Below are 8960 nucleotides of genomic sequence, written 5' to 3' on the forward strand. Positions count from 1 at the left end.
ACTGAGCAACTTTCACTTCACTTCGCTTCATTGGCCTGATTGTGGCTCCTGGAAAGACCAGTATGACATAGCTTATGTTTGCGTAAGTCCTTCTCAGGGACAATCACCTAACAGTTTGGGAGTATATCCTAGGCTCCACCACTGTAATCTGTAGAAGGCAGAGGTGACATGAATCATACAGAGGAAAGGAAAGAAGCATGCGTTCCCTTCAGTGCCATTTACTCATGAGTTCCATGATGTAATTTCTTGCCTGTAGTGTACAATGGGGAGTTCTCACAGGGATGACATTAAAAATCTATGCCACAGTCAATAGAGATTTCTGATATTGTAGGACTGAAATCTCTCTCTCTCTCCCATTAAATTTGGAATATTCACCCTAGATGGCAGGCTTCCTAGGTAGTGCTAGTGATAAAAAATCACCTGCCAATGCAAGATCCCTCAGATTAGGAAATGGCAACCCACTCCAGTATACTTGCCTGGAAAAATCACATGAGCAGAGGAGCCTGGTGGGCTACAGTGCATGGACTGCAGAGTTAGACACAATTGAGCACACCCTTGTTGGACATAGACAATGTAATCATGCTACCGAATAATTTCTGCTGTTTCAAGATCTGAACATGTTTGATGTGATGAGAATTGTGTGAGAATTCATGGACATAATAAAGTTACTAAATATTTCATACTGTAGACAAAGAACAAATATGAAAAACTGGTATAAATTCTTTTCTTTTATCTGTGTTCAACATTTTATGTCCCAGAAACTTGTGGTTGTATGGTGTGATATAATGGTTGGAGTAGAATGGTTAGAGTTACTTTAATGCTGATATTTGCCAAGAAACCTTAAGGTGAAAAAGAGGAAATAGATTTAAGATAGGCAGGGTTCTTAACTCTGGCCAATTTTTATCTGCAGTAGGAGGATGTAAATTTGTGGTCCTTGTGATCTGTTTAAAAATAAGAACAAGATGTGTATGGACTGTTGACTTGCCAGATTTCCCAGGCTTCAACAAAGTGATATAAAGTACATATTACTCCCTGCAATAAGCAGCTCATGCCCCACAGTGAGAGAGTAGCCCCCACTCATGGCAGCTAGAAAGAACCCGAGTGCAGCAACAAAGATCCAGAAGAGCCAAATACAGACATTTCTAAAAAATGAATAAAATTACAATTCAGTGAATTTTGACAAATTTATCATTTCAGTTCAGTTCACTCGCTCAGTCGTGTCTGACTCTTTGCAACCCCATGGACTGCTGCACACGAGGCCTCCCTGTCCCTCACCAACTCCCAGAGTGTACTCAAACTCATGTCCATTGAGTCAGTGATGCCATCCAATCATCTCATCCTCTGTCGTCCCCTTCTCCTCCCGCCTTCAATCTTTCCCAGTGTCAGGGTCTTTTCTAATGTCAGCTCTTCACTTTAGGTGGCCAAAGTATTTGGAGCTTCAGCTTCAGCATCAGTCCTTCCAATGAATATTCAGGACTGATTTCCATTAGGATGGACTGGTTGGATCTCCTTGCAGTCCAAGGGACTCTCAAGAGTCTCCTCCAACACCACAGTTCAAAAGCATCAATCCTTCGGCGCTCAGCTTTCTTTAGAGTCCAAATGTCACATCCATACATGACTACTGGAAAAACCATAGCTTTGACTAGACAGAATTTTGTTGGAAAAGTAATGTCTCTTCTTTTTAATACATTGTCCAGGTTGATCATAACTTTTCTTCCAAGGAGCAAGAACCTTTTGATTTCATGGCTGCAGTCACCATCTGCAGTAACATTGGAGCCCCCCAAAATAAAGTCTGTCACTGTTTCCCCATCTATTTCCCATGAAGTGATGGGACCAGATGCCATGATCTTAGTTTTCTGAATGTTGAGCTTTAAGCCAACTTTTTCACTCTCCTCTTTCACTTTCATCAAGAGGCTCTTTAGTTCTTCTTCACTTTCTGCCATAAGGGTGGTATCATCTGTATATCTGACGTTACTGATATTTCTCCCAGCAATCTTGATTCCAGACTGTGCTTCATCCAGCCCAGCGTTTCTCGTGATGTGTTCTGTATATAAGTTAAATAAGCAGGGTAACAACATACAGCCTTGACATATTCCTTTCCCGATTTGGAACCAGTCTGTTCTATGTTTGGTTCTAACTGTTACTTCCTGACTTGCATACAGATTTGTCAAGAGGCAGGTCAGGTGGTCTGGTATTCCCATCACTGGAAGAATTTTCCACAGTTTGTTGTGATCCACACAGTCAAAGGCTTTGGCATAGTCAATAAAGCAGAAGTAGATGTTTTTCTGGGAACTCTCTTGCTTTTTTGATAATCCAATGGCTGTTGGCAATTTGATCTCTGGTTCCTCTGCCTTTTTTAAAACTGAAAGTTCATGGTTCATGTACTGTTGAAGCCTGGCTTGGAGAATTTTGAGCATTACTTTACTAGCGTGTGAGATGAGTGCAATTGTGTAGTAGTTTGAGCATTCTCTGGCATTGCCTTTGTTTGGGATTGGAATGAAAACTGACCTTTTCCAGTCCTGTGGCCACTGCTGAGTTTTCCAGATTTGCTGGCATATTGAGTGCAGCACTTTCACAGCATCGTCTTTCAGGATTTGAAATAGCTCAACTGGAATTCCATCACCTCCACTAGCTTTGATCGTAGTGATGGTTCCTAAGGCCCACTTGACTTTGCATTCCAGGATGTTTGGCTCTAAGTGAGTGATCAACCATCGTGATTATCCTGGTCATGAAGATCTTTTTTGTATAGTTCTGTGTATTCTTGTCACCTCTTCTTAATATTTTCTGCTTCTGTTAGGTCCATACCATTTATGTCTTTAATTGTGCCCATCTTTGCATGAAATGTTCCCTTGGTATCTTTAATTTTCTTGAAGAGATCTCTAGTCTTTCCCATTCTGTTGTTTTCCTCTATTTCTTTGCACTGATCACTGAGGAAGGCTTTCTTATCTCTCCTAGCTGTTCTTTGAAACTCTGCAGTCAAGTGGGTATATCTTCGCTTTTCTCCTTTGTCTTTCACCTCTCTTCTATTCTCAGCTATTTGTAAGGCCTCCCCAGAAAACCATTTTGCCTTTTTGCATTTCTTTTTCTTAGAGTTGGTCTTGATCACTGCCTCCTGTACAATGTCATGAACCTCCATCCACAGTTTTTCAGGCATTCTGTCTATCAGATCTAATCCCATGAATCTATTTGTCACTTCCACTGTATAGTCATAAAGGATTTTATTTAGGTCATACCTGAATAGTTTAGTGGGTTTTGCTACTTTTTCAATTTAAGGCTGAATTTGGCAATAAGGAGTTCATGATCTGAGCCACAGTCAGCTCCCAGTCTTGTTTTTACTGACTGTAAAGAACTTCTCCATCTTTGGCTGCAAAGAATGTAATCAATCTGATTTCAGTGTCGACCATCTGGTGATGTCCACGTGTAGAATCTTCTCTTGTGTTGCTGGAAGAGGGTGTTTGCTATGACCAGGGCGTTCTCTTGGCAAAACTCTTATTAGTCTTTGCCCTGCTTCATTCCACATTCCAAGGCCAAATTTGCCTGTTACTCCAGGTGTTTCTTGACTTCCTACTTTTGCATTCCAGTCCACTATATGAAAAAAAAAAATCTTTTGGGGGTGTTAGTTCTAGAAGGTCTTGTAGGCCTGCATAGAACCATTTAACTTCAGGTTGTTCAGCATGACTGGTTGGGGCATAGACTTGATTTACTGTGATATTGAATGGTTTGCCTTGGAGATGAACAGAGATCATTCTGTCGTTTTTGAGATTGCATCCAAGTACTGCATTTGGGACTCTTTGGTTGACCATGATGGCTACTCATTTTCTACTAGGGATTCTTGGCCATAGTAGTACATACAATGGTCATCTGAGTTAAATTCACCCATTCCAGTCTATTTTAGTTCACAGATTCCTAAAATGTCAATGTTCACTCTTGCCATCTCTTGTTTGATCACTTCTAATTTGCCTTGATTCATGGACCTGACATTCCAGGTTCCTATGCAATATTGCTCTTTACAGCATCGGACCTTGCTTCTATCACCAGTCACATCCACAGCTGGGTATTATTTTTGCCTGGGCTCCATCCCTTCATTCTTTCTGGAGTTATTTTCCCACTGATCTCCAGTAGCATATTGGGCACCTACTGACCTGGGGAGTTCCTCTTTCAGTATCCTATCATTTTGCCTTTTCATACTGTTTATGGGGTTCTCAAGGCAAGAATACTGAAGTGGTTTGCCATTCCCTTCTCCAGTGGACCACATTCTGTCAGACCTCTCCACCATGACCTGTCAGTCTTGGGTGGCTCCACATGGCATGGCTTATAGGTTCATTTAGGGTTAAAGTCAGGGTTAATTTCTCTCATTTTCTCAGTCTATCTAAAGCTTTGTCAATTTGTTATCCCTCCAAAAATTATCTTTGATTTTATTAATTTTTCTATTGCTTTTCTAATGTTTATATCATTTATCTTGCTTTAAAAAAAATCTTGTGAGATTAAGCACACATACACAAATATGAAGAGCTACTCCATGAGATAGCTGCTATTGTCAGCTCCATAAGAACACTGAGGTGGCAGTTCTGAGGCTTAGGGAGGTTAATTTGCCAAAGATTATGAAATCCTCAAGTGGAAGAGATGATATGAACTCAGATTTGCTGATACCAGTGCTCATGGTTGTAATCACAATAATTCGTGGCCTTGTCATCTGTTAATTTTTTGTGTTCCTTTTTGCCTTGATTTCCTCACTTATGCATAGAAAATGACATCTTGATTGCCTCACGGGGCTGCTATGATGATTGATTCAGTTAAGCAATTGAAAAAAAAAACATGTATTCATATAAAATATATGTATTCATATAAAATAAAGTGCTTCGTAAACAGAAAGGATACGTGTTTGTTTGTTTGTTTGTTTTTTCACGCAATTTACCGATGGGTTATGTTATCTTGAGCAAATCCCTTAGCTGCACTGGCTTCAGGTCCTCACCTGGAAACTGAATGCATTAAACTAGATAATCCCTAGGTCCAGGGATCTCCAGCTCTAATGACTCCAAGTTCATTAAAAGAAAAGTTATAATCAAACGATCATGATTGGACTGTGGGGAAGCGGGGAATGGATCCAGAAGGGACAGAGTAAAATCGAGCATGAAATTAGCAGGGACAAAGACTCCGTGACAACCATGACTCCAGAGAGCAAGTACCTGGAGAATTTTCTTTTCCTAATTGTCCTTTCCGTTTCACCTCTGCCGTTATTAACACATTTAAAAGTATCCCCCATGTGGCATTCTCTCTGGCTGTGACTGAACAGCCAGCTCATGGACAAAAGGTTCCATCTTTGGCTGCAATAGGCTCCATCTGAAAATTTGGGGGAGATAGAAAGAGATGATTTCAATCTTTGGCAAGAACTCTATCATTCTAGGGGATCTGAGTCAAGGTGAGAAGGCAAGATTTATAGAGAAGAGTGGATTTTGTGCTATCTCTATAGCTATGTGATTCTTCAGAGAGAACGGTTTTTAGTCCTGTTTCTTTCTTTCTTCAACTCTTCCCCCTCCCACAGGTCCATGACCTCCTCCTAAGCTCGTCCTTAGGTTCTCTTTCTCCTCACCCAAATTCTGTGACTTTCAGTGACAAGGATAATCTCTAACTTAAATTTTCAGGTTTCACTCTATAGTGAGAGACAGCTGTTGAGATCTAGTTCTGCAATTTCCCAAGGATATAATTTTTAACTCTGTTACCTTCTCTTTTTCACCGGTAAAACTGGGGTAATAAGATCACTGAGACTCAAATGAAATGATGCCTGTGAAGCCCAACATGTTGTACAAGTTAATTGAGTGCTGAATTTAACTAATAATTCACTGAATTCAGGGGAATTTTATGAGCTCAGAAATGCTTGCCTCTGTTTCCCAACTTTATCCATCCCAAGGACCCTTTAAATTTATCCTTGCTGAGAATGGTTGTAAAAAATAATAATGAATTTGAATTCTACTTCAATATACAGCTTCGATTCATTATTTCTGTGTAACAAAAGTCCAGCTGGTCATGCCATAATGATATGGAAAAGTCCTCAAGTACCATTCCACTGGGCTTTTGAAATACGTTAAGTAGCTGTCCACTATTATCTTGATTAATTTGGGGCTTTGGAGGCAGGAGCGTGGATGAAACAGACATCAGAGATTCCCCACTGCAAGTACAGGTAGTGTTGGCTTAACCGTCACTGTTAGTCTTTTCTTCCTTGCATTGTCCTTCTTTATCCAGCAACATTCTTGGCTTTCTTAACCTGACTTTGTACTCTGCACAACCTGGAAAATGACCATGTCCTTAGCAGATAAGATTTGGAAAAAGTTTTAATAGGCTATATCTCCCTAGTGAAAGTCTCCAACCAATATTTACGTCAGTCACCTTTTCTGGTACAAACCGTCTTGAAAGCTGGTGAACACACACAGAAGATTCATTTGAAGGGAGTGACTATATTCACAATATCTGTGCTTTTCCTGCAGTTTACCAAATTTTAACAACATAAAGTTTTAGGATAAATTTTATCAGGGATAATTGAAACCACGCAGAGCTCATCATTCTTTTCTGGCAGTGATGGGTTACATAGATAGCTTTAGTTGAGGCTGAGTCTGTTTCTAGAATGTATTGGGAAGATGAAAGATTTCACTGCCAGTGATTGGTCAAAAGCAGGACCTACTTTCACTGAACTGATTAATTGTGTTGACATACTGGGAATGTGGGTGAGAGTTTATACTTTCAAAATATTTTCATGGAATCCTACACATCTTGGACAAAATGGCTGAGAAATATGTTGGCATTACTCTATTATAAGAGTAAACAGAAAGATTTTAAAGTTCATAAAACTATAAATTGAAATGAAACAAATATATTTTTACTTTCATATCCAAAAATGGGTAAAAGAACTGTTTCTTAACATATCCAGCATATGTTTATTGAGTAACACAAATATTAGCATATGAGATGCACGTAGTATAAGCTCTCCACTAGTCTGCATGCTGTCGATAGTGAATATCACAAGTTCCACTCTACTTGGTGTTGGTGGAACATAAAAAGCAGAAATCGGACCTTACAATTTCACTGACTGGGAAATAATACAATATAGAAATAAATATAATCACTTATTAACAATATTCTAGAGTCTAGGTTTAGAAGTCATTTAATTTAGGGAATAATTTTATGAGGAACTCCTTGCTACTTCCAGATTAGTCCTGCCTTATTTTTCCCTTTATGGTGAGGAATGATCGTGGAAAGGACAACTGCTAACATTTATTCATCTCTTACTGTTTTGAGCCCTTTATGTCATTCAGTCCCTGCAACAACCCAATGAGGTGGTAAAGGATTACTAGCCCCATTTATAGATGAGGGAACTGGGAGTTTACTAACTAGCTAAGTGTTGCACAGCCAGTAGGTAAAAGTCAGGAAGTTCTATCGTCTCTGACATTCTTCCTGTTCTCTCTGTCATTTCCCGTCTCCTTGTCTCTCTATCTCCCTTTGCTATTAAGGATTAGAGATGCATATATCTTAGTAACTTGTTCTTATTATAAATATAGGAGTTGCAGAAAGTTGAAAAATGATATGCAAGTAAAGGAGAAAATAAAACCCATGCCATTCATTACTTTTGGCATTTGTATTTAGTTCACACGCAGTGTGCATGAGAGAGAGAGATTAGCTAATGCACATGCATTTTGTCTTGATGGTGATGTTGTCTCATAATAAATCTCTTAGACTTTCTTAACTCTTTTTCATTGTTTTCCCTCCTGCTTTATTGAGTATGCTGTTAAAAGTCTCTATTGATTTCTTCAGCTCTAGGATTTCTGGTTGATTTTTTTCTTTTAATGATTTCTCTTTCTTTGCTAAACACATTTTATTCATTTTGCTGATGTATTGTTTTCTTAATTTCATCCAGATGTCTGTTTATGGGTTTATATTTCACCAAACTTTTAAAAGAGAATTATGCTGAGTTCTTTGTCAGACCATTTATAGATCTTTATTCCTTTAGTGAAAGTCACTCAGTCATGTGAATTCTCCAGGCCAGAATACTGGAGTGGGTAGCTCTTCTCTTCTCCACTCGATCTTCCCAACCCAGGGATCAAACCCAGGTCTCCCGGATTGCAGGCACATTCTTTGCCAGCAGATTCTTATAAAGCTATTAAAGCTTTGTAAGTTTCCTTTAGTGGAGTCATATTTACCTAATTTTTCATGATCCTTGATTCCTTTGTTAGTGTCTGCACATTTGAGTAAATGATCTCTACTTCCAGATTTTCCAGGCTTGCTTTAGGAGAGACAGCCCTTCCCCAGTCAGCTCAGCTTGGAGCTCTAGATAGATCATCTGGCAGTTACCTTGATCAATTGGGCTAGCTATCAAAACCTGGGTTGGATGAAGCACAAGCTGAAATCAAGATTGACAGGAGAAATATCAATAACCTTAGATATGCAGATGACAGCAACCTTATGGAAGAAAGTGAAGGAGAACTAAAGAGCCTCTTGGTGAAAGTGAAAGAGGAGTGTGAAAAAGCTGGATTAAAACTCAACATTCAGAAAAATAAGATCATGGCATCCGGTTGCATCACTTCATGGCAAATAGATGGGGAAACAATGGAAACAGTGACAGACTTTATTTGGGGGGCTCCAAAATCACTGCAGATGGTGATTGCAGCCATGAAATTAAAAGATGCTTGCTCCTTGGAAGGAAAGTTATGACCAAAATAGACAGCATATTAAAAAGCAGATATTACTCTGACAGCAAATGTCGATCCAGTCAAAGCCATGGTTTTTCCAGTAGCCATGTATGGATGTGACAGTTGGACTATAGAGAAAGCTGAGTGCTGAAGAATTGATGCTTTTGAACTGTAGTGTTGGCAAAGACTCTTGAGAGTCCCTTGGACAACAAAGAGATCCAACCAGTCCATTCTAAAAGAAATCAGTCCTGAGTATTCATTGGAAGGACTGATGTTGATGCT

Source organism: Capricornis sumatraensis, chromosome 16, assembly GCF_032405125.1.
Source record: "Capricornis sumatraensis isolate serow.1 chromosome 16, serow.2, whole genome shotgun sequence".
Taxonomy (NCBI): Eukaryota; Metazoa; Chordata; class Mammalia; order Artiodactyla; family Bovidae; genus Capricornis; species Capricornis sumatraensis.